General features: G+C 37.2%; 1 protein-coding gene and 1 long non-coding RNA gene across 8 annotated transcripts in view; one reads left to right on the forward strand and one right to left on the reverse strand.

Moving 5' to 3' along the window:
• DLGAP1 (DLG associated protein 1) overlaps positions 1-27,958 on the reverse strand; it is a 414,143-nt gene that overhangs the window by 359,947 nt on the left and 26,238 nt on the right. The window lies entirely within an intron of this gene.
• Positions 7,765-12,395, forward strand: LOC135414869 (uncharacterized). Its single transcript, XR_010430872.1, has 2 exons — positions 7,765-8,450; positions 12,253-12,395. It is a non-coding gene; the product is annotated as an uncharacterized LOC135414869 (long non-coding RNA).

Genomic DNA, 27,958 nt, shown 5'->3' on the forward strand with positions numbered 1-27,958 from the left:
ATCACAATTTACAAAGAGGTTCAGAAACACTTGATTAGCAGAGATTAAAATAAAGAAAGAAGCTATACTTCCAGCTGTCACAGCTAAAACCACCTGGCTGGCAACTCTAAACCTTCTAATTATTATCCAGAAAAATGGGCTAGAGAAAGTTGCTTTCTTTTATTTTCATAAAGGCTTAGAAGTAATTGGCCTTGATGTATTTTTGAAAGCTGTTAGAAGTTTTTGATGTCATCTCTACATCAATAACAGGTTTTTTGTTTGTTGTTTATGAGATTGAAACAGCATAGGACTGTCCATCTATTTTTATAGAACCAAGAAAATATAGGATGGTAGGTGCAAGACCCCTAAAACAAGAAATTTGTTTTTAAATAGATTTACATTATCATTTACATCACATTTAGACCTCCAAACGGAGGCTGTATTATGGGTTAAATATGACACAGAAGCCTACATTAGAGCAAGGAGAGAGTTCTGCCATCCATTTCCCACACAAAACACTCAAATGGAGTATGTGCAGATTTTAGCTGATGATCCCTCTTGCAACACTGCATTCTGATTATTATTTCTACTTACAGTGCCATATACCTTACATAACCTGCTTGAATTACCTAGGACAAATAATGAATATGATCTATACAAATGAAATAAAAATATAAACCAGGATATTTTTATCTAAAGAATCACAAATAAAGACAAAATCAACTTTTGGCAAATTTTCACATGGTAATCTGTATGCCTTTTTTTTAAAATTTTATTAAATGTATAATCGTTGATGAATAGTATCTAAATACCCTGTAAAACTACTCCTGTAAAAATCCCAACAGTTCTTTATTGAGAAAAAAGCCTCCAAACCATCCAAAGTTTCCAACTTTCTATTTTTTTTTTTCAAAATAGTCCATTATTCAGGTTTAATTTTTAAAGGTTACAGCTTGTAATTTGCCCACAGAAAAAAAAATTAAAAGAGCAGTCTTCCTTCCAGAAACTGAGCTTACAAGTATGAGTGGCAGCTCTCACCGCTGGTGCCAGCAGATTTCTCAGAACAGAACCTGTAGAAGTATATTGAAATAACTGAAGGAGAGAATCAAATAATTGCTAGCTACAAGGATGCTTGAAGCAAAAGGAGGCCTGGGCTTCTTTTTCTGTAGTTATGTGCAAATACATCTTCTGACTTAAGGATAGAAAATAACCCTATCTCCAAGTGCATATATGGCATGTAAATATTTTATAAACAATTAAAAACCAGTATTTTCCCCTATAAAGTGCAGTGGGAAATGGCACTAACATCTTTTTGAATTTTTTTTAAGTATCAGACATACTTAAATACTTGCTCAGGAATTCATATATGGAAGAGTCAGAAAGAGGCAAAAGCCTTTTGAAATGAGATGAAGTACAAAATTCACATGCTTGGATCACTTCCTGAAGTCAACAATTGCTAATAGGTTTTCTTAGTAAAACAGGCTTGAATACTCAAGTGTGTATGCTTGAATGTTATGGTTATTTACATTTCCCTTTGCTTCGTTATTATTATTATACTATACAAGTACGGAAGCACATGATCTTTCAACAGGAAAATAATGAAACCAGTTTTCCTAGGTGGTTTGCTAGCTAGGTGGAAACTACACAGTGATGGCTGAAATTTTTCCAAGTTTTTTTTTTGGAAGAAAATATGGATTCGACAGACTTAAAATGTTTTGACAACTAATGAATTTTGTTGAATGTAGATGCAAAATCAATTATTTCTAAGTCAAAGTATTTCCTTTCAAAAGCATCAAAGCAAATATCAAAGACTTTGCTGTTTTACTGCAAGGTTGAGTCAAGAACATTTGAGCTCAATGCTGCCTCTTTATCCAACTTCACTGGGGATACCAATACCCAGACTCATTAATACCAGGACAACAGAAAAATAGAGATGATCTAATTTCCACTAACACTCAGAATCAAAACATGTATTAGCAATTTATTAAGTTGATTCCTATGACAAATATATGGCATAAATTATCAAATTTGTCTCAGTTTTACAAGGATTTTTTTCATTTCTATGAAGTAGGCTAGCCTTTTCCAAAAACCTACATTTGGTAAGGCCACAAGGTGAAAAAAAAAGGAGTCAGCAGTTGAAGCAAATGCTAAAATGTGTATCATCTTTTCTTTTTCTTCCATGATGATATTCTCAGGTGGAAGTGACATTAAAAAAACAAAGCATTTAATTTTTCTGTTGTCAAGGACAGCAGAAAATGTGATCCTAAGTTCAGACAACGTCACAGTAAGTTTACCTTTGATTCCTGACTACTATCATATAGCAAGTGAGTTTTAAAAGACAATTTTTAAGTGAATGCACTCTCACTAAAAGAAATAGGGTGGAGAAGAAGGCTGGAACAGAATGCTTGGGTGATTGTCCCATGCTGGAGACTGGTTACTGAACACTCAAGAAAATACAAGAACTGTCCACCATAAATGCTTTTTCTAATGCTAACCATAATGTTAATTTGCAGGAATAATCTCAGATACTTCAACTCTAAAACTGAACTCTAACAACAAAGAGAACTGATAAAATATGTTTCACATTTGAAACTTTTAATTACAAAAACTTGTTCAGTCTTGTTAATTATATTCCACCCTCTCTCTCAAAAGGCAGAAAATAAAGGGAAAAAAAGAAACAGAAAAAAAGCAGCAGGGACTAAAAGCATAAGGAGAGACAAAATTTCAAATTCTTAAGCTGATACATTTTTTCACAATTCGTTTTTAATCAATACAATCTACACATTCTTTCTAAGCTTCCTTCCACATGTAGAGCAAAGCAAAATACTGAGCTCAGCGAAAGAAACCTAGGATATAGTTTTTCAACCCACCACATAGTTGTATGTTTAATGATACATGTTAATAGAGAGATGATGAAAAATTATTTTGCAATAAAACTTTCTGGATAATAGCAACTACATTAATTTTAAACTACTATTCCACTCCCTGCTGATTCTACCTATTGGAATGCAGAGGATTGCATGGACTACAAAGTTCTGATGGTCTCTCAAATTAGCTTCCTTCTCCAAACCTCTGAAAACAACTATAAAGAAGCTGCAGAGAAACACTAAAATTTATGCTGCGGTTGAAAGCTGTCCCTCAAAACTCCCCCCAAAACAAAGGCAAAACCCTCTAACTTGCCACATGCAGAAAGGATAAACTGCTAAACCATTACTGGTAACTTCCTACAAGATCATAGTTAAAATACAGAAGCATTCAAGGTATTGTCCTCAGAGAACCACATTCACTTATATATTTATCAACACCTCACAGCCACCTATCCACTAGAAAAAAAAAACCCCTCAGTTAAGAATGCATGAATAATAAAACTAGAACTAAATCTGCAGCAGCTGAGACAGCTCTAACTTTACTCATAATGAAGCAGTGCCAGCAAAAAGGTATTGCTCAAAGTCTAGGCAAATCAAATGTCATCATCTTATTCACAGAAATTCTTACTGACAATTCAGCTGCAATCATCATGCTGAAGTAAACCCACCTAATCAGTTTGATCATTTTAAACTTACTCTTAATGATTAACTCATAAATTCTGCATTTATGGCAATGGATTAAAAAATATCTGTCGTCCTCTAATGCAATTGTATGATCCATGCTCTTAATGAACATAAATGTTGTTCTAATGACAATTATATTTCAGCTATGTATTTTCTTAAGGTAATTACTAATGAATGCAGAATTTATCCATATAAATGCAGAAGGTCAGTAATGTTCACATTAACAGAATCATAGAATGATTTGGGTTTGATGGGGCCTTTAAAGATCTGCTGCCTTTTCTTAGTTTGCAGTGGTTGTTATACAGGGAGCAGATCAGGCTGCCTTACTCAGTTCCAGCCTCTCTCTGGATGCAATTTGTCTTTGGCAGGGGAGCTGGAACTAGATGATCTATGACATCCTTTCCAACCCAAACCATTCTATGGTTCTATACTTCCTCTTCTGTCTGCAGAGTGATGAAGTGGTTCTGCAAGGGCACCTGAGGCTTCAGGGTAAGTCTCTTCCTCCTGCAGGTCCTTGCCATTGCAAACTTCCATTCTGATGCATTCTTGCCACTCCATCTCCTCTGTGTGTGCCAGTGGGGGAGTTTTTGGCTGACTGGCCATGGGCTGTGAGTCCACTGCAGATTGTGCTTGGAACCAGTTATCTAACTCCTTCTTGGTCTCCCAGATGTTATGCAGCCTTCTCACCACCTCCTGCTGCTCAGTCACCTGCAGCAGGAGGTCCTCCACCCGGGCACACCTTTTGCAGGCCAGGAAAAAGGTCTCGGCATGTCCTGAGGTCTGCACTGCACTGCACTCTCTTTCCTCAGCAGCTCCATCTGGGTGGAGGTACCGGCCACTGCTGGGATAGGTGGTGCAGACCCCACAGTTGCAGCTGCAGTTTTTGCTCTCAGACACGTGTCCACTGTTGCACCTTCAGGGTCAGATAGGATAAGTGCCCTTTGCCTATGCCTGGTCACAACAAGGTTTCTGACTTATGTGCACAACAAGTCTCTTCACTCAGCCTAGGAAAATGTATTTCCTAGAGCATCTGGACCTCACCATTAAACACACATAGGTGATTAAGATGTTTCAAGCACTGAACTATGGAAACAATAAATGAAGCTAGATTAGCAAATTGTTAAAAAAGGTATTCAAACACATCTCTGCCACAGAAGCAACAAAATTGGGAGAGAAAATTACATTGCTTTTTAATGACATTTTAGGACAATCTAATATGATATTACTTTGGCTGAGGCTGCATTGACCCTGACAATATGACCATTAAAGACTTTGATATGCTATTCACAACTTGCCAATTACCACTTACATTGACATAAACACTCAGTTTGGAAATTATTCCTTTTAATTAAAACGTGATTAGTATCATTTTAGTTAAAAAGATAAAAGTTTGTAACATTTCAGATAATTTTCTTTCCTAGCTCAGATTTCACTTAAAGCATTGTATATTTTGGCTTTTTTTTTGCAAGGGACAGAAACAGTTTGTAAATAATAAAGGCTATGTGGTAGCAAGTCCCAAAGCCCACAAAATCACTCACAAAAATAGGTCACAAAGCCGAGTGCCAGGAAAAAAAGAAAGCACCTACATAATACTCTGACAACATGGAGATTTAATTCAACTTTGCCACAGAGTATCTATTAAACCAAAGAACAGCAAGCTCACATTATTCATCCTGAAGGAAGCATAGAGTTATACCTGAGATACAAATGTTTCACCAGATCAGACCCCCAGGACCCTGTTCTTATTTACACAGGCCTTTCCTCACACACATTTGAGGTCAGCACACATACGTACCGAATTTCTTTACTGCCAAACAGAATTGTGAATGTATATTAATGCAAATGAGACTCCAGCCCCCCTAAAAAGCCTGTCTGCTTTAGTGTTAGACCTACCCTGAATAAATTAGAGTGAGTAACAAATGAGCATGCTTAATTCTGTTATAAAATCATTTACTACTGTGGGGTGTGGGAGAGTCTGTGTTATATTTTGCTTTTAATAGTGCTTGAAGGAAAGGGTGAGGCATTTAATACCTTCCTTGCCTCAGTCTTTAATAGTAAGACCAGCGTTCTTTGGGCACCCACCCCCCTGAACTGGAAAACAGACATATATGGAGCTAGATAGGATCCACCCAGCAGTATTGAGTGAGCTGGTGGGAGGGCTCACCAAGCCACATTCTGTCATTTTTTAGCAGTCCTGGCTGACTGGGGAGATCCCAGTTGACTGGGGGTTAGCCAATATGACACCTATCTACTAGAAAGGCCAGAAGGAGGATCCAGGAGGTCAGGCCTGTAAGTCTGACCTCTGTGCCCGGGAAGGTCATGGAGCAGATCAGCCTGAATGCCATCACACAGCACATGCAGGAAACCAGGGAATCAGGCCCTGCCATCATGGGTTTGTGAAAGGCAGGTCCTGCTTGGCCAACATGATCTCCTTCCTTGATAGGCAATATGACTGGTGTATGAAGGAAAGGCTACCTGGACTTCAGTAAAGTCTTTGCCACTGTCTCCCACAACATCTCCTGGAGAATCCGGCTGCTCATGGCTTGGATGGCTGTAATATTCACTGGGTAAAATGTATGTCTGATGGCTGGACCAAGGGAATGGTGGTGAACTGGTGTTACATCCAGCCGGTGGCTAGTCACAAGTGATGTTTCCCAGGGCTCAGTGTAGGGGCCTGTTCTGTTTAATATCTTTACTAATGATCTGGACGAGGGGATTGAGTGCACCCTTGGTCAGTTCACAGACAGGCACCACCAAGTTGGGCAAGAGTACTGATGTGCTGAAGGGTAAGAAGGCTCTACAGAGGGACCTGGACAGGCTGGATTGATGGGCTAAGGCCAACTGAATGAGGTTCAACAAGGCCAAATGCCAGGTCCTGCAACTGCGTCACTTCCCCAAGCAGCGCTACAGGCTGGGCGAAGAGTGGCTGGAAAGCTCCCCAGAGGGAAAGGACCTGGAGTTGCTAGCTGATAGAGGCTGCACATGATCCAGCAGTGCATCTGGGTGGGCAAGAAGGTCAGTGGTATCCTGACTTGTGTCTGAAATAGCGTGGCAGTAGGAGTAGGGCAGGGATCATTCCTCTGTATTTAGCACTGGTGAGGCTGCATCTCAAATCCTGTGTTCAGTTTTGTGCCTCTCACAATAAGAAATGCATTGAGGTGCTGGAGTATGTCCAAAGAAGGGCAATGAAGCTGGTGAAAGGGATGGAGCACAGGTCTTATGAGGAGCGCCTGAGGGAGCTGGGGTTGTTTAACCCGGAGACGAGGAGGCTCAGGGGAGACCTTATCACTTTACAACTACATCAAAGGAGGCTGTAGCCAGATGGGAGTCATTCTCTTCTCTCAAGTAGCAAGCAATAGGACAAGAGGAAGTGGTCTCAAGATGTACCTTGGGATATTTGGAAAATTTTTTTCACAGAAAGGGCAGTCAGGCATTGGAACAGGGCAGTTGCGGAGTCACCATCCCTGGGGTACTTTGGGATATTGTTGAGTGGTGGACTTGGTAATGCTGGGTTAATGCTTGGACTTGATGATCTTAGCGATCTTTTCTAATCTAAGGCATTCTATGATTCTACCCTGAGAACAATGGATAATTACTTTTTTCAGCTGACTCAGAGAGGTACAGCAGCACAGCAACCAGTTATGTACTTTCCCACTCTGGCTTTTGAAAACTGAAAATATGCTGTGTCACATATTGCTTTGACTAAACTAGGCTGTGGATCTCCATCAGAATATCTCCTATCTCTTATGCCAAAACCCTGACCGCCCAACTGTGGCAATAGATCCAGAAACTAATTTAAAAAGTAGAAGTAACATATAACAGTTGCATAATAATAATCATAATTATTATTGAAATAAGTTATGTGTAAGGAAACAATATATACATAAATCTATATATGCATGTGTGTATATAATCTATGGTATGTATAAATTTACATGGGTACAAATTTAATTTTGGAAAAGAGAGATAGCAATAGGAAAGCAACCCACAGATTATCTTGGTTTGATAGTATGGATGGTTTTATCACATTAGAATGGATGCTGTGTTCTATTTAGTCCAGTTTCTGGTACATTGTAAAACAGTCTCTGCACAATCACCTTGTGAAATTACTCCACCTAAAAGATGTACTACTTACACGAAGCACCTACACCAAAAATCCTATACTACAATCTAATTCAGGCAAAGGCATCTAAATGAAAATGAAAAATGGAAGCACAGAGAAATTGTGCAACAAGATATCAAAAAATATATCTGCTCAACAAATTTGTGGAACAAGTCTTTTCATTCCATGCAGCCAAAGAAACCACTGTACTCAAAAACAGAATTCACAAATAAATGATCACAGATGGATATTGTGGTGGGGTTTTTTTTGTGGTTTTGTTTTGTTTGTTTGTTTGTTTTAAGAAATATACTCTAAGCATAAGCCAAAATTTTGGTCTTGAAGAGGTGAATACAGAGTTTCAAGATACAGTAGAAAAAACAGTCTTTTGAAAGTTCCACTTTCAAAAAAGATTTTAACAGATTATTTTTATAGAGTTGATTTTAACAGCACAAAAAACCCTCTATATGATATGAAGGTAGCTTTGATGTTAGCATATTTATAATAATGTTTTATTCATGTATTTCTTTTGTAGCTCAGTCACTAACAATTGAATAAGCTACATACAACTTAATTCTACTACTGCTAGTTGTGCAATGAGAAGGATGATATTGCTTTCTGATTGCAGTAAAACAAAATGAAATACATTACTTGTCTGTTCTACTACCAGTAACAAATGCAGTGAGTGTGAGATATGACATGTATGGCTACTTTTCAACAGAGATGTCATACATATGGAACACTTCTTTTGTTATATATATACAAAAGATTTCTGTATTTTCCAAGACTGCATCTACATCTGTGGAGCCAAGCTGCTGAAGCATGTTGCCACACCATCCTTTATACTTGATTACAACAGATATTTTGTGATAACTATAGTTAAAGGGAAGGGGCATATTATGGACCTAAAGATTTCCATCCCTAAACAGTGTAGGTTTTAAATTGCTTTGTAAAAAGTAATAGTATAAAAAAAAAAAGCCATACTTATGTCCAACTCTTCCTTTCGGCTGTCATCTGAAATTTTTTTTAGTGCAGAATATGAGGGAAAATTATAATCTTTTTAAATCTATGGAAATGACAAATCAAATGTTAAGTTTCTCCTCAGATTAAATGAAGATTGCAGTTGAAAACTTTTTAAACTTTTTTGGCAAAGCAACTTGCCAATGGCTATGGATGATGACAATCGAGTGTCACATGAAAAAGTAGAGCATTGCATTGAAAACTTCATTATAGTGTTTGCAAGGTACTAAATTACCTTCAAAGAAAACTCCAAGCTATCTCTGCTCTAGAAAAAAGGAAGTAAATGACCAACTACAAAAATTATGCAGCGATAATACTCTTATATTTCAAGAAACATGAAGAAACACAACACTGGTGCCACCTTAACTAGAAGACAAACACCCAAACTTCACATCCTGCCACCCCAGATAAGCCATAAGGAGACCTGTTACTCATCCTAGCTCCCTCCTACAGCCCCTGCATAAACATGGCGTATCCCTTACATTAATACTCAAAGCCTAAAGGAAAAGTCATAGAATGTGCAAATTACAGAATCCCAAGGATAAAGAGTCTAAAATCTTACATTTAAACAGGAAATTTTGGAGAAGAAAAAGAATCCAGACATTGGAAGAGGAATTTTATGCATTACCCTGCACACATGAATTTATGTTTAATCTGATACCATCAGTGTCCTTGTCATTTTGTCCTCAATTTCAAAGGAACTTGGCGTACATTAAAAACAAATAGTAAGAGTAGTTTCATTTCAAAGATTATGACTACAAAATCTGTGGCTTTGGAAGCATAGTGGGAATCCTTAATTCACTGTAAGCATAACATGAATTTAGGATCCTTTTGAAACAGAAGAAATTACCACTCTAACTCATGCAGATGCTGATGTGGTGCTGTTGTGTAATGCAACAGGAATGATTCTCCTGGTGACTAAAAGCAATTCTGAAGTTGTTAGTTCTACTGTATATGCAAAAGAAAAAGACAGAAGCATCACAGATGTAGTCAGAAAAGGCAATGGAAAACTAAAAAAAATCTTAGAGGAACACTTGTAATACAAACATAGAAGAAAGCTCAGAGAGGGCATTTCAAGCATAATCTCGGCACTAAGGGGAGTTTTTAGAATAAAGAGACTCCCTTTATTATTTCTAATTTTCTTTCATTTAGGAAAATATAATTTTATGAAGATTTGTTCTGCAAACAAATAAAGATGCATTGAATATTATAGGCAATCCTCTCATCACTATTTCTTCCCAGCAGAATAACCTAGGAGAATCTAAATACCTACTAACCATTTAGCTTAAAAGACAGTATGCTATATACTCCCTTTTGGACATAACTGGACTACAGTCAAATATGACACCGATCCTAATTATAATTCTGATATTACACTTAAACCACTTAGCAGCACCCAAACCAATATTTGAAATAGCTAGGTACAGTTCTGTTAAACTGTTCATCAAGAATGCCATTGCTTTGCCATTGTAGGCACTCCAAATGATGCTGGAAGTTCCCTTGGAAGCACTGCTGAGAGAGAATTATGCACTGCATCTTTTTGACCGGTTGTCCAGGGGTTTACTGTGGATTCAGCTAATGCCACAGGCTTTTGGCAGCTGGCAGTATGCACAGTGTAAAACGTCATTCAGCTTTACTGTCTCAATCACTGTGCTCCACAGAGCAGAAAATTAAGTTCGACAGATTTAAAGGAGGTTCTCATCATTTACTGTAATTCATATAAATCATTATATATATGGCTTTAAAATCCGGTCTGTAACTTCCAAAGAACTATGACTGAGACAGAGTGGTTATTTTATAACATATTAGGAAAAAACCCCACAACCAAATCCAAATTATGAGTTCAGATCAAATGCTCATTTTCATTCCCATGGACAGACGCATTGTCATCATTTCTATCTTTAAACATTCTGTCTTTCATTTTCAGAGGAGAGTAACTTCTATATCATCTAACCTTAGTTAACATGAATAGTAGTATTTTCTTCCATATTGTAACTGGCTAAGAATTTTCTCCTGGAACTAAATTTTTATTGGAAAGAGAGGATTTTTAGGTGACTTCTTAGTATAAAATACATGTCAGGTTTCATGAACTTCCTGTAAAATTTAAGCAGCATTCTACTGAATTCTGCCTGGTACATACTACTTTCAGGATGCCACATTTACTCTGTTGGGGAGAGGTAACTCAGAAGCCAAGCCTCTCCAATGCCTCAGGGATGAAAACTGTCCCAAATCTGGAGAATCCATGAATTTATGTCATGGAAAGCACTATATTTCCAATGTTCCCAGGCATGCCATGAAGCACCCTACCTGGGAAAGACTTCTTTGAGTTGCTGGCCCCAACACACATGACAATTCCTATATACATAGCCAAATTATTTCCCTTTCTGTTTCACTGTACAGCCCTTGGCCTCTCAATGTCCACACTGCATACATATTAGTTTGCACACAGACTCCTGCTTAGAGCAATCCAAGTAGTTCCCTTAGTGAGAGAACCTGAACATAGAAGAAAAGATAGTACGGTCCAAGATCTGTACACTACACAGGCCAGTTCACATTGGCCACTGTAAGTCTTGCTTCTTGGTCCCATACCAAAGAGTCTCCCAAGAATGGTTCATCTCGGTCTTCAGCTATACTTTCTTTGGCACATACTTTCTTTAAAACTCAAAAATTTTCCATTGGCCAGACACAGCAACCCTGAAACTCAATTCATTTGCAGTAAAAGTCAGGGTTGAATGCAGGGCCTGTGATAATGCCCTTAAACATGATACTGAAAGTGCCACTGAGAAACTACCTCCCTTTCATGCCCCCTTTGTACCTCTATTGTTGACACCACCAGTTTAAGAAGTACAAGAGGTCTTGATGTGTCCTTGAAGCCTTTGATATTTACAGAAGTAGTGGTGTGTCACTTCTTTTCATATCATCCAACTGTCTTATTTTTATGACAATGATGGGGAAAAGAACAGATAAAATGCTAATGTATTAAATAATTTCTCCCATTTCTTATCTCAGATTTGAAATACTTGAGTGTTATCAGATATACTTGATCCTTTAAGGAAAGGTGCCTGTGATGAGATACTTAGTACATTTCGATCTCTAGTGACAATTATTTGAAGATTGAGAGAGGAAAATAAAGTCTCATTTCACTATGATCTTCAGAACCCTGGCAATTTCCTGGTTATTGAGAACTCTTGAACAGAAAACTTTTATCAAGTCTAGAGCTCATCACATAGTTTTAGTAACACAGTGTCTAGAAGAAAACACAGCTATCAACAACTTGGTTAAAGTTTCAGCAAGCATTGCAAAATACAGAACTGCTGCAGCTTCTTTTCCCTCACAAGCTAAACCTCTTCATTCAACTATTAATAGTCACACACTAGAGGCAGGACATTTTTTAGAATCTCTACAGCTATCTTGACTTAGTGGCTTCTGAAACTGAAAGCTTAATGTCCACCACTTTTCATCTTTGTTTATTGTCCTCTGTCACTGGGGCACACTGGACCCACATCTTAGGGGAAGCCTGCTGCCTTCATGGGGATTAGCTTAAAGAGGTGAAGAGAAAGTTTTCCTACCCTTAAGATTACTATCCACTATTGATTCCTCAGATAGGCAGCAATGAAGAAGGAGCATGCAAGTCCAATAGACTACAAAGATGTGTTGAGATTATGCGGCGAGAAAATTAGAAGTGCCAAAGCCTAACTAGAAGTTCATCTGACTACTGCTGTAAAACACAATAAAAATTTTCCTATAAATACATTACCAAAAAAAGGAAGGCTAAGGAGAATCTCCATCCTTTACAGGATGCAGGGAGAAACACAGTGACAAAGAATGAGGAAAAAGCTAAGATACTTAATGCCGCCTTTGCCTCAGTTTTTAACAGTAAGATCAGTTTTCTTCAGGTACGCAACCCCCTGAGCTGGAAGACAGGGACGGGGAGCAAAATGAAGCCTCCATAATCGAAGGGGAAATGGTCAGGGACATGCTACACTACCAGAGGAGACCTTATTGCTCTCTACAACTACCTGAAAGGAGGTTGTAGAGAGGTGGGGGTTAGTCTCTTCTCCGACGTAAAAAGTGATAGGATGAGAGGAAATGGCCTCATGTTGCACCAGGAGAGGTTTAGTTTGCATATTAGAAGTTTATTCACAAAATGTCTGGTGCTGGAAAAGGCTGCCCAGGTCATTAGTGGAGTCACCGTTGCTGGAGATATTTAAAAGACGGGTAGATGTGGTGCTTAGGGACATGGTAAATGAATGAATTTGGCAGTGTTAGCTTAAGAGTTGGATTTGATGATCTTAAAGAAGCCTAAAATCTTAACTAAATGTAGGCTTAAATTATTACTTTAAGCAAGACTTACAAATTACAGTTCCACAGGTACTCAGTTTCCCAAGCCACTAGCATGCAAACAGCAGATGGCACAAACTGCAATTAGTGAGGTATGAGTTGCAGATTACTACCATTGACTGCTGGCTTCTGTTATTCTCTAAGAATCTTCATGGGGAATGCGAGAAGGCATACTGTAAAGGTATTGGACAATTTTCCTTTTCCAGAAAGAATTTTACTTCAGTTCAAGAAGAACTGTAAATATTCTTCCTCATTTGTGAAACTTCAGTCTCAACCATGAGTGCTGAATTCAGTCTCAATCATGAATGCTGTCAGCTTCACGCATCCAGTTCTGCCTGAGTGTGCTCCTGATGCCCCCATGGTATATCCTACTTCCCCAAATAAAATCAAAATGCATGGGACACAGTCAAGTCTCACTCAGTTTCTACCAGTGGGTTGATTGATTTTTTTAAAAAAGAATAAAAAAATTATAAGAAATGTATAAGAAAGATCTAATGAAATAATTACCTCATCTGCATTTTTTAATTGGTTTTTGTACACTTGAATGCAAACTATACATACAGTTTGATTAGTCCTGCTGTGTACTTCTCAGGGTACTGCAATTGGTTTAGAAGCAAATCTGAGAGCCACTTCTGAGGTGCACCTAAACTCAGGAACTATGTCCTTACACATTTTTAATTGGAAAAAAAACCCACCAAAACACCAAAAACCTACCACCCCAGCAGCATCACCCAGTGCTTTGAGACTCCACAGCAGTTTTCTCAAAATAAAAAACTCAGAAACTGCCTATCTAGTGGTCAGCCCAAATGAAGTCAAATGAGAACCAACAAGAAGCTTCCCTTGCCTTCCCCCTTATGTTCCTTCAGGGGAACAGAAAAAGAAACGACAGTGATGGAAATAGAGGGAAGGACTACTATTTCCATTATAGTATTCATCTGTTTCTTTAAACATTGACCTTTAAAGTCTCAGATTTCAGGAACGGAAAAAGGTCTCATCACTGCATAGAAAGACGAGCAAAGGAAGACATTTACTCTTCTTCCTGCCCTGCAAGACACAACAGGAACAGAAGACAGAAATGTCCCCTGTAATAGCTATTTAAATGTCTTCATTTGAATAGAACCTGACATGTGATTTTTATCTGCTTAAGAAGGTTGTCAAAATTCCCTCTTCCACAGCAAACCATATGAAAAATCCTAACAACCAAGGGGTTTGGGTTGTGATGGGTAGGACTACACAACAAAGGAGGAAAGCAAAAGCAGACCATGTCTCACATGCACAACTCCTGCTCCAAACACATAGTTCAGACACCACTATGTGTTCCACAGTGCGTTTTACCACAGCAACACAGAGCATGTGGTTTGCTCAGGAACGGAATACACATAGTCAGAGTACCTGAAGTCTCTGAGAATCCACCCTCCCAATCCCCATGTAGGGAAGTAGATAGCACATTGTTAGTCAGAACAACAGCTTCGTTCAGTTAAGAAACCCACTTTACAACCTGGCTCTGAATTTGTTTTCACTGTCTCTTACTAAATCCTGGTATAAAAACTGGTTCAGAGGCCTTCCCCTCCCCTCTTTTACAACTGACAAGATAGAGGTTTCATTTCATTTGAAAGATGAATACTTAGTCCACATAGCTAATGCTTGGGCTGCGGTAGAGGAAGAAGTAATTCTCTGCTGAACTACCAAAGAACCAGATATGCAGCCAGGTTTATGATCATCAATTTGATACACATTATTTCATCATAATTTTTCTTATCTGCCTATTACATTTACTCACATTACATTCAGAAACATTTCAGGAGTCATATTTTATTCTCCCATCCTCCAGTGTGCCTGAGTTGACTTAAATCTTCACATGCCTTTTCTTTTTAAGTCTGCTTTTAGTTGAAAACATCACTTTCTTGAAGAGAATCTGTCTGGAATTGTCAACCAGATTTGCTCTCCCTTGAGCAGAGTCAGTCCATTCTTTCTTGTCTTTTAATCAGTCAGTCTGCTCCTTCTGTTATTAACCGATAAATACCTCCCCCCAAAATACATGTTCCTGGTTTTGGGCTGCAATCTGTGTTTCATATCTGAGACTGCAAATGTAATCTAAACATCCTTCCTCAGTCCTGCAGCAGCGTGTTTCACATATTTCAGTCAGAAAGATATGTGTCCATTTGTCTGTCTTACAGGCTCAAGAGTTGTCTTTGTGGGTTGATATTTATTGCCTTGCAGTCTTTTATGTTCAGTAGGTCTAAAAAGATCTTTTTTATAATCACTCCAGTATCTCACACCATCACCTTGACAGAATCATCAATAACATACAGCTCTGAAAATCCATTCATCCATCCCAGTCATCGTTCTACTTCCTCAAGTTTCTTTCTTATTCAGTACATGTTCTCTTGGGCAAGTAGCGTCTACAGGTCAGGGCCTTCGTGCTAGAAACCCTGACTTGGGTACCTCAGATCCTGCCAATTGGTGTCTCAGACACTTCTTCTCTTATAGCCAGCAAGCCCTTCATGGAAATCTTGCCCTGCTCCCCAGCTTCTTGATTGTCTTCAACACCAACCACTTCACAGCAGTCTCTACTGCTTCAGCTCAAAAGTCCTAGTGGCCTACTGGGCTTTGTCTGAGATTTTAACATGTTCTTTTAATGCCACAGAAATGGTTAATCTCTGCACATTAAAGAAAATAAAAACCAAGCTGCCATTCAAACAGAAAACAAAAGATATTAATCATTTGATATTATCACCACACAGCATGTGTGCACATATGACTAAGACATGAGGGAGGAGAACCATATGTGCCAAACTATTTGCAATGCAGACCTGAAGAGGTTTTCCAAATCAGGTCACAGATGACAAGAGAATGAATATAACATAGACCCAGATGCAGTATTTTCACAGTCCTAGTGGAGATGAGGTTGCATGAGGACCTCTTGGGTACAATTTATGCAATATGGGTTTTCATAAGACTGAGGTAACACTAGTAACATTGTGAAAGTAAAAAAAAAAAAAAAAAAAAAAACAACCCTGAAAAGATTTTGTAGAGTTTATTTCAGTTTAGTTCAGGAACTGGAGCTGCTCATTTGCGTTACTGACCAGGTGTCTGTAAAGGATCAGTAGCATCCATTTCCATCTCTGTATGGCTGACATGTTGCCATTTTTTTCTAGAAATAGACATTACAGAGGCTAGCTATCTCTTCTTACCTTCCATTTCAATCACTGCAATCTGCTCTGAACTTAGAAAATATTTGAAAAATTCAGCTGGCATAGAAGTAGGCAATATTTCAGAGGCAAACCATTTGGAAACAGCCATCTGTGCTTGATAATGGTTGGAAATTTTAGAAAAATGTTACTTTTTGCTCTCTTTTTTTGTCAAAAAAAATTCTCAAAGTTTTTTCACTAGTTCCACTCCTTTTACCCTTTCTGCAGTGGACTTCATTACTAGTTGTGAAAAAAAGACAGCTCTACAGTCAAATTTTGTGTGACAGTCTACAAAATACTAATTCATTTGTGTTGACCAGAGACTCTGGCATCCCTGTGCTCCTTCATGCCCCATTTTTATTAGTTACCTCATCTCTTCTAATGCCTACACTGTAGTATGTCCCTTCTATTTATTTTTTACTCTTTGCCTCCACCACCAAGACCACAAAAGCAGTGAAGGTGGGATCAGTTTAGGTGGGATGCAAGTGCCAGCAAGGGCACCTTCACCAAAAATCTATTTCAACAAAATAAGTTATTCTTTCCTTGTTCTGATAGAGCTTGAATTTTCTGAACATTGGACAAAGCACAAGCCTTCCTGCAGGTTTCTGAAAGAGACATTTATTATTAGATGGTTGCTGTTAATTTTAAATAAATGGTGATAGCAATGATTTCTTTATTAAGCAGCAGACCATTTCTTTTCCTCACAAATGTAGCAGATGATAGAGGCCTTCCTATGTTTTAAGCTAAAAAAAGCATTTCTATGGAGTAGATCACTGATTTCAGTTAAAGACAACCGATTGTCATTTGTAAGATGTTTAAGCATTCAGCAGGTCAATAGACTTTATACGCTTACAAATCTATCTGACCAGACAAAAAGACACTTTTCTTACTTAGTGTAAGTTTCTCACCAACATCAATTGTCTCCATAAGCACTTCTTCCCATTACATAGGATAAAATAAAAAGTTCCTTGCATTTGTAGTTGAAGTCATTAAATTGTAATTTAATACTTGATTCACAAAAGTAAACCAGAATCTGAAGACTAAAAACACTTCCATGTTTCATGGTAATTTCATGTTACTGGAAGTCTTTCTTTTCCTATTCATTCTAGGAGCTTCCTACTAGAGATGATTTAAGTAGCAAATACTTCATAACATTCAAATAGTAAATATCCATTTTGTTCCAAAAGATGATAAAACCATTTATATTGTTTCACTTAAGACCACATATACATTGACTATTTCACTGCTTTTCTTTCACTCCCGTCCTCCAAAATATTTAAACGAACATTAGAAAATCCTGTTAGTAGTATCAACTGAAGCTCAGAAAGCTGTTAGTTCAATGTATATACACTCGATTCACTGACCTAAATTATAAGAGACTAACTTCAAAATCACTGACTGAAAACTAATCTTAAACACTGAGCAAGTGTAACAGATCCTGTAACTATACCTCTAGAAGAAATGCATTAGAGATGCACTAGAAAAAAAAAAAGTCACAAAAAACCCCCCCAGAAGCATTAGGTGTCACATTAACTCCAAAATGAGTTTCTTTTTTGCAGGCCAGTATCCCAAGGCAGCTCTTCTCCAATTCATTGTGTTACTGAAGCACAAAACCAGTAACCTCAGAGTTACCACAGTGGGTCAGTTCTCCCACAGAAATGGGTGCTGTGGCTCAGCTACCAGCCTGTTATCAAACAAATTGCTTCTGTTCTTTTACCGACAGAGACACTTTGGCAAATAAAGAGAAAAAAGATGTGGTCCACTTGAATCTTCCCCAAATGCTCAGAGTTCCCAGTTGCATCCCACTACTTTGTGATATCAAAAAGCAGTCTGTTGACACAGGGCACCCCACTGTTTCCAGATACCAGCAAGGATCATCCTTCCTCCCTGAACCGTGAGCCCTGAGAAAACACAGAGTGCTTTGGCCACATATTCAAGTTTCAAGAGAGTTCAAAAATAAACATTAACACTTCCTGTTCCCAGGTACTGATGCAACAGAGATGTTGGGGCTTTTTAGGTGCTGAAAGAGTCTGGCCTTTTTCAGAAAAAATCTTTTTTATCCCTTAATACAAGTGACCCATTAGCATGTACAACTGTGAGGCTGCTGACCTACACGAGAGCAGGATAGTAGAAGCAGGTGCGACCTGTTTCTGAATCTGGACAAAGTCAATGCAATCCAAGTGCCTCCAGGTAGTCAGTTTTGCTGGCTAAAGAAATCTATTGCTTGCTACCTTTGAGCTCCTTCTAATAATTTCTTTGATACTGGCCTTTGCTCCACAGCTTGTTAAGTCCATTTTCCAGCTAGTTGCCATTCATCCCCTGGATTTTAAATGGCTTATCTAACTGAGTAAAAAGTCGTATCTATTTCTACTTTGAGCATTCCCAAAGTATTTCAAGCATGCACGATATGGCAGGTCTGTATCTTCAGGTAAAAATTAGCAAGTCATCCTGCCTTTAGCTTTGACTACAGTCCTTGCTTTAGGTCAAATTCAGGATGGCAACAACTATGGACAACTAATGCCTTTGGCATGATCCTGTATGAAAGCAGCATGACCTGGGGAGACTCAATGAAGAAGGAGCAAGACGAGGTATTTTTCTCACAGCATAGCCATATATACGTAGATATCATTTACTCATCCTGCTTTACTGCTGCCCAATATTCTGTGCAAATCAATGTAGTACCCATTTCCTCACATTCTTTCACAGAGAAATCTGGTTACCTCCCATGATTTTATTATCAACATCTCAAAAATAATCACGGTTTGAATACACATATTTTGCACTAGTTCTGATACTTTTCAGAACCATCATGTATCCCCTCATTTTAACATTGACTTAAAAAAAACAAAACAAACCAAAACAAAGAGTTAACTTTTCTAGAAGAGCTGTCCTCTTCCCTTCAGAGCATGGTTCTCTTTGTTCCTGCCTGACAGAACAGAGGGCGTCAAAAAAAAGTAACCATGTAGTTTGTCAGCTACAACTAATGAAGAAAGCATCTACTTTAAGACTTGAAGATAGCAGACTAAGATTAAGTTCATTGTGTCCTAGCCAAGAAAACCTGCAGTGAGGCATGCTTACAGTGAAAGCAAAGCTGGAAGCTTAGTCCACAAATTTTGGTTATTGATGAAATTAAAATAGTGAGGAAGGGAAAAGAGACTTCAAAATAGATCTTGGAATTGTTTAAAAACAAGTTTGAAAAAGATAGTCATTCCTGATCTGTGTCACAGGTATCAGTTTCATGCACATCTATTCGAGAATTGAACCACAATTTATTTTAGGGGTGCTTTACAGTCTCCTGCAATCACCTAGGATTAGCCTTCAGTGACTTTTCTAGTTTGAGAGTCCTCACAAAAACATTTATAAAACTAATGAATTTTCTCCCTCATGTCTGACTTATCTAGATATGAAACATAACAGGAGAGGAGATAGTTTCAAATTGCAAGAAGTCTCTGCTTTGAGTGATACAGCCAAATCATTGTGGCTCAGGAATCATTTCAGATACGGCAACTCAGGTCACTTCTAAGAACTTGCAAGTGCCCTTCTTAGAAGCAAAACTGAAGTCAGTGGGATGATCCACGTGGTCTGGTTTCCATCTGTACTCCAGTATATTTTAGCATTTAAATTGAATCTTTCTACAGTGTTGATTCAGAGCACATAGACCCGGGTCTGAAGCTCTTCAAAGCTCCACTCTCTACAGCCATGTGCCTTACTGCTTTGTATTTCAAGAGCTAATGACAGCATGAACGCAATTAAGCTGTCAGAAGCATCCCCAACAGCTTAGAGGCAATCTCAGCATAGAGGATTTTTCTCTCTATGGACTGTCATTTGCACCTTTCAAACAAGTACCCAAAATCCTGGATCCTACTTTATATCAGAATGGGTTCACTTCTCCATTTTTTTGCTATTTTTATACTAGCACCTTCCTCTCAGAAAAGAAAAAAAAAATCAAATTAAGTAAATTCCTGTAAAAGGCATGTGATGTTTTAAACTGCATGACTGCATTTAAGCACATGTCCACTGAGTCCACATATACTGAGTGTCCACTGCCTAAAGAAGCAGAAAAAAATGCTTAACTTCAACAACTATCCTAAATTTGATTCTAAAGCAAATATGACTATTAAAATTATTATTCTCAGCAACAACCTTTTAGAGTAACTGAAGTAAGAATTATCTGAAGTCAGCAGTATTTTCCCACGTATTAAACCAGAGGATTTCTTAAAAGTGCTGAGCATTCTTCCTAGTTCTTCTGCAATCAACATGAACTGAACTGAAATACATTATTTGCCTATGATCTCAAGATAGAAAAAAATAATATTTCTATTGTCAGGTAAAATTGTAAAAGCAGTTACATCAATTTAGCTATTATTAATCAATAAATAGTAAAAAAAGGTAAGTTTAAAAATCTGTATCTTTAACACTGTACACTTCATGCAACAATAGAAGTGGACTGCACGTAATTGTTACCTCAAAATTCATGCAGCATTCACCTTATAAAGCTGAATATATAACAGATAAGACATGCATAGTCTGGTTTAAACTGCAAACAACAAAAGTCATCGAATCAGTCTCCTGATCAACCTAATGTGTAAAAAACTTCAGTGCACACACTGCAGTTATTTTAAACACTGCACGTGGGCACAAGCAATAACCACCTGTTAAAGTACTGATGCTCCTACATGACATTTCAAAATACATTTTCTCCAGAACTGCAAGTAGCTATTTCTGGCACATGTTCTTATTTTGTAAACCTGTTCTCTTCTACTACCTCCACTATTATCTCAACCTAGCATTTTCCTTCTGCTCTGAAACTTCACTTTGAACACAGACAGAACCAAAACTTAGGGTTCTTCTGAGAATCAGAGGCAAGCTGTGATTGTAGCTACAGCAATGCAAATCCAAAGGAATGTAATGTACAGCTCCTTTGGATTTGCCCAGTATGGGAGGTAAGAAACTGTTAAGTCTAAACCAAAGGGACTACCCTGACAGTAAGAGCAAATAGACTCATTATGAGAAAGAGTCTAAGTGAAACAAGATACAATTAGCAATTTGCATTTAAAAGAACAATGGTTATTTGCATTTAAAAGAACAAAGATCAACATTTGGTAAACATCTTTTTGCAATGTAATCATGATCAATTTCTTTCAGAAAAAGAATGCCACTTGAAACAATTTTCTTTACTAACAAGATTTTAGGAAAAAAAGAATCAATTTTATAAAATATGCTTAGCAAGATTTAAATAGAAAAAAAATCAGACCATTTGCCTTCATGTACAATTTGATCAGATAGCATGTAATAGAGATGACAAAACCCTTTGAATTTTCCTCCAAGACTTGAATTTCAACTAATTTTCTTATCCAAATAAGGGCTAACTAGTTACTTTAAAAATTCCCTCTCTTTTCACTACAAAAACTCTAAATAGATTATTCGTAGCTCTTGAGTTTAAGTAGTTTTGAGTATATTCTCATCTCAGTGCACAGACAGCTATGCATAAGCCTTTCATTAAGGATAAACTGCTTCTCACTGAAATGAGAACATACCCGTAAGGGTTTCTGAATTAAATTCATGTTTTGTTATTCATCCAAGTTATTTTACATTTTCATAGCACATTAACCTAGTCTCTATAACTTCATGGTAAAGGTAGATATACTACTAATAATTTGCAGTAGAATATGAAAACATGCAAGACTGTGCAGTCTTAGCACATCTGTTAAAAGGTGTTGGTCTGGAAGATGCATTTGGCAAGACAGTTTTGCTACATGTCAGGACTTCTGTCAGTGCTCAAGGATTGTTTGCTATTTGTCAGGGCTTTTCTGTTATTTTTTTAGTACAGCTTAAGGTACCTTTTGCAAGACAGAAGATAGGCAAGAAGTTCTGTTTGACAGAGTAAATGGAATATCTGATAGAAACCCAGGATAAAGGGAGACAAAAAGTACAAAAGCTCAGGTTTAGCTCTCATTAATCCAAATTTGACTGTGTTTTGCTGCAGGGTCCACCATACCCTAGAAATATATATTATCTAGACACTGATCTTCACATCAATTTTTTTTTTTTATTTGAAGTATGTATGTAATCAATTTGTCAGTTTGTGTCACATTTCCCCTTTACCTCTACCTACAGAGGGAGGATACTTACCTATCAGCCTTCAGTTATGAACTCTAAACTTTTCAGTTTAAAGCTATTGCCAATTTTTACTTTGCTCTCTCTCAACTCAATTAGAAACCAATTATCTAACCAGTAAATCAAAACATGCTTGAAATCAAAACCTCATATACTTTTTTGTCCTCTAACCTTAATAATGGGAAAATAAAAGTTACATACATGCAATGACATGCAGAAGACATGAAAGAGAGCAAATTTTTTTCCTTTTTTTTTTTTTGTAAACCCATGTGCTTCTGAAGGCTAAGAGGAAGAGTGAAAAGTAATCATTTTAATGTTTGAATTGGTGCTTTCCCCCCCCCCCCTTCTCCATAGTTCTACAATTCATCTGATTGCTACAGTATGCATTAGGGAGAAATTTGCACAACAACTTTTCCAGATGTTGCTGAGCAATCTATTTCATTAAAACTTCCTCAGAATAACACAAGTATTTTAAAACAAAGTACTTAAAAATTTTCTTATTGTATATTTAATATATCCTGGTTTGAAAAACAAAAATGTCTATAAAGCAGTGGCCAGGATCATTTGACCTTTGATTCAAAACAAATGTCAAAAAATTATTTGACCCCATCTGTAGATTAGCATAGACTCTTTTTTAGTTACAAAAGTCTCAGATCTATTAGTTGAGTAGGTCCATACTCATTTGGAATGTTACACTGTGCTGAGCATCGCATGGCTGGTCAGAAAAATTCTCAGTTCTCACAAACTTCAGTAGGAAATGAAATTTCTCAGTCTATAGGACAGGTCTCCCAAAAACATGGTGCTTTAGACTGCTAACAGAACAGTCTCTTTCCAACAACAATATAAACCAGCATTTGTCTTTATCATTTATCATGTATTTTGGATTAGGAAACATACACAATCAATGCAATTGTAGAATTTCAGAAAGGAAATAAAATCCTTCAGCTATGTTGTTTCTTACTTTAAATGCTAGATGCTCCAGGATTTATTGAGATATCTTTCATAGAGCCAAACCCCAAGCTAACTGGGAGAAAACATTGTTTAGAGCATAATATTCATAGTTTAGAAGTCATTAACTTTGGTGAGATGAACATTTATTTAAAACACTAAAAATATTTATAAAGCAGAAAAGCAGAATTTACAGTGTATTCCAACATATTCTATGCTTTAGATTGTAATAATTTGGACCTTTCAAATGTGATCAAACTGGAAAAAAAAAGTCTGTGGGAGCATTCATTGCTGTACAACTGCCTCTTAAAACTTTTACACAAATTTTAATAAAATACTGAACATACAAAATAAAGCTTTGCATCCCAGCAAATCTTTACTGCTCATATTAGCTTACATTTCACACTCATTACAAAATAGAAACACCAAAGTAATATTAAACCTAGTGGCTTTCCTTGACTACAATTTTTTATTTTTTAGTTTTCTAAAGACAGTGAAAACAGTTTATCAAAGTCATAAAAGAGATCTGGTTATCTAGCTTCCGTTAATTTTAATAGGCAAACTAGAAAAATCTCAATGTTGGTGTTTAGTGTCTAAGATTACAAATGACAGAACTCCCCAGGTCACACTTTCTTACTATCAATTTCAACGTATTCTGCATACGGAATGATTGCAGCCCTCGTGGAGTTTCAGTAAAGCATTATAGAATGTGTTTTTGGGATATGTAGAGTATATAATTTATCAAACACGTGCACTCAGGTGGGAATTTTGTTCTGGAACATAATGAGTTAAAAGCACTTTGATACTCTCCAGAACCATTGAGCATAAGAAGATGAGAAACACTTGCGCATCGCGTCAGCAACAGCAGTGTGCACTGGACTAATGTGACTCAGAGGGATGCATCATACACCAAAACCTTTCTGAGTTCATATTCTGTCAGGACAGTTATTGCACTGCACTGGCTCAGAGTTTCACAGCTGCATAAAAATGTTCCTTTCCAACAGAAAATTTTCTGCCTTTGCTCTTGGCTCAGAGAATCCCCCCTTTTTCTTTTCTAATCGATTTTAAGCAGAAAATTTAAACATACAATGCAAAATATCCCCCAAATTCAAATGAGCTGGCTTCTGATATTGTATATTATCCAAAGGCTTATTCTGACTGACTTCTGCTGTTCACCAAGATGTCAAAAATGAGCAAATAACAGCCCTGAGTCAGCAAGGGAGCTCAGAGCCACTAATGACAGTAGCAGTACCAGAGTGTCAGTGTCTTTGCTTTATCAATGGGCAACATGAATGCCTCTTAAAATGGACAGTTACAGTATTGATTACTGCCTTTACAGGTAATTATAAGAGAGTCAAGCAAATCTGCACCTCAGTTGTAGTGCTTAAAATTAGAGTGGTAACTGAAACAGATGTGAAAATGAGAAAAGATAGGCATTACTTTAACCACACAAGCAGTCTACTTGGAAATCCCAGGGGTTGAGAGAAATATTCAGTAGGTCATAAAACCTCAAGCAAAAGGAGGTCTCCAACATATTTTTTTTTATATTCAAGCTTAAGTGAGATCTATAAATTTGCTTCCTGTCGATCAAGAAAAGTGTCTATAAATCACACTTCAAGCTTGCTGAGCACATGCCGTGCAGGCCAGATTCTGCTGCAACAGACATTGAAATGTAAACCCCTGCATGCTACTTTGAAGTAAGAAAGTTAAGAACTTAGATCATCAAGATAAACTGACAGTGTTATGACTCCACAGCAAGATTAATGTAGTCATATAATCCGATGCAATTTCCATCTTCAGGATTGCTTTTAAAAAGTCCTAGTAGTATTGTTGATTTAGACCTGTCTAAACCCTAAACTTCACAGCATAGAAACTCCTGAAGCTTTAGATCCTACGTTAATAGGACACTAGCACACTTTATATCTTTATATACAGATAAAATCTTTATATGAATACATACACAAATCAAAAGAAACTCTGGATAGGAGTTTTTTAAGTCAGAGATTGTTAATACTTGTCATTACTGCAAGTTGTCCAAACCCTGTGCCATTAAATGTGTTAGAATGAGTTCTCCAAGGAAAGAAGCGATATTTGGTAGAGATTTGGAAAGAACGTCTGAAGCTATGTGAAGAGAGCCCCTTGGAGACTCTTAACATTCATCAGAACAGCCTTCAGGTTTAATACAACTCCCAAGGTCAGTCAAACACACAAGTACAACATCCCTCTCTCCACTACAGCCAGACATGGAGCTCTATACTGGATGGAAATGATTGAAGATTCCTTATATTTCTTTGATGTTAAAAAATTCAGTTATTAAGTTATGAGTAGGAGTATGACAGCATAAATAATAATAATAGATGTATAAGATATGAATTAAAAATACTGCTGCCCTCCAAATCATATACTTCATTAGAATATGTTTTGAATCTCAGAAGCATGTATGTTTGAGTTTGATGCATTTCATGTACCAGCTTTCACAGCATGTTCTTCTTTCCACTGCATCAAGAATTTGCTCGAGGCTAATGGCTCCCAAGGGAACTGACATTTTATTTGTATTTTTCCAGTAAGTTACTGAAAATGATATTGTTGTGAAAGAATTACATAGTTTATGCTCTAAATACTCAGAAAAAGAAGTAAAAGAGGATTGCATCTTGCATACCTATTTTTTCTTTTTTTATTTCATCACATTCAACTATCTCAAATAGTTCTCTTTTAGAAGCCTGTTTCAGTCAGTGGACTGGACTACATTCCATACAGAAGGAGACCACATACCGTGCAACTGAGCCATATGCATCTATTCATCAAGGAATGCAAGTGACAGGTGCAATGACCAGTCATTTGAAGGATAGCTAAGCAATTTTTCCCATCAGGGTCAATGTAAAAGAGGTAAGATGTATGCAGGCTTTAAGCAAAGCACACAGTTTAAATGCACAGAGAAACATACTTGGCACAGAGGATGGAGAGGCAAGAGAAGGCACATTAGGGTTGTCAAATGAAGGAAATGCTAGCGTTTAAGAACAGATTTACATTCCAAAAGATCTCAATTTCTTTTTCTAAAAGACTGGATGACCATTATTGACTTTTCCATCCTTCACCCTTGGGGTGACAAGCAGCATTTTAATTCAAGTAAGGCAAGCGGTGATGATTATGATGATAAAAATGAAGCTGTTCAAAAGTAAGGAGCCAGAAAGCTCACAGTAACAGATTTAGATCAGGTGTTCAATTACACAGAAGCAGCAACTGAGATTTTCAGGTGACTGATCTTATCTGAAAAGAGAGCTACCAAAATGTCAGCATCTTAAATCGTGTGTCCTTAAGCCCTGGCACACAACTCCCTTCTTGTTAAGAAATCAAGTGAAAATTGCTTCTTAGCAAAAAAAGAAGTCAGCAATGCATTTCTGAGATAACCTGCCTCTGGATTATACCCTTGGATGCGTATGGGATTGTGTGGTCAGCTGTAGGTGCATGATTGAACTCAGGTATACTCTTGCTAGTATCTCCCCAAGAAGAGAAGCACTATTTTTCAAGAGGCATCTCTCTGCATAGCTCAGAAAGTCTATCTGTAACTAGAGTTGCAACTATAAAATGCTACATTGCAGCTTCTAAGCATGAGAGGTTCTATAAAGAAGGAATACAGCCTGGAGAGGTTTTAAGTTCTTCCTTTTAAAGTAATCTTTTTTGATTATATTTTTGTGAAGAAAAACTGCCTTCACCTGGCCTCTGGAAACTTGTCATAGAAATTAAGATGAGCCACAGAATGTGTACATGAATTGTTCTCTATGATGTTATTGTTAAAAAGCTCATAAGTAGGACTAATTCTTGCTTCTGTGTATTTTTACTGCCATGGACATTAACAAATCTGAAACAACCTTAAAGAAAAATTCACAACAGAAAATCTTCTGTCAAGCAAATCTTCAGATCTCATGATGTGTTTCTCCCAGATGTCTTTTCCTGAGTCAGGAAGGCTTGAAGGTAAATCACAGAAAACATCACTATAAACTTCACCTGTTGTTCTTATGTACTAGCACAGGTATTCAACCATGGCCAACTACAGGAGCCAGAATACTGGGACTAAGTGAAACCTATTCATATGTCACACTACAATTTTAAATTAAAACTGAATTACAATAAAGTAAATGAAACATAGCAAAGAATGTTCACAATGAAAAAATATTTTGATAGCAAGCACTGTAGATTGCAAAGGGAATACATTCAGAATGTAAAGAGGCAACTCATTAATGGAACAGAGAAATATTTCTTAATGGTTCATGTAGGTATAGATTCAATGACTTCTAGGGGCAAATCTCATGGCATTCATCCAAGAAAAACTCTGAGTGAAGTGAATGAGTATTCTCCCTAAAGACTGCAACATTTGGGCCTTAGAAATAGAAAACATTAAACAATAAATAGTTTGGATTAAGTGAATTCAATAGTAAATTAATTTGCACAAATACCAAAGAGAAAAATGCTAATTAAAGTTAATATGTTTCTAAAAGTCTACTATATTTCTACATTTACTTATGAATTATACATTTAATGTATGAATATCATAGTTTAGTTACTTAGAAACCCAGACCAAGCTTATAATAGCTACTGGCACAACTACTTAAACTGTTGGTATTTCACTGTAGATCCTGCAGTGCAGTCTGTAACTTGGTAGTTAGGAATAAAATGTTGCATAAAACATTTCTAAGCTGGTGAATTTAGAGATGCAA

This window comes from Pseudopipra pipra, chromosome 1, assembly GCF_036250125.1.
Source record: "Pseudopipra pipra isolate bDixPip1 chromosome 1, bDixPip1.hap1, whole genome shotgun sequence".
Lineage (NCBI taxonomy): Eukaryota > Metazoa > Chordata > Aves > Passeriformes > Pipridae > Pseudopipra > Pseudopipra pipra.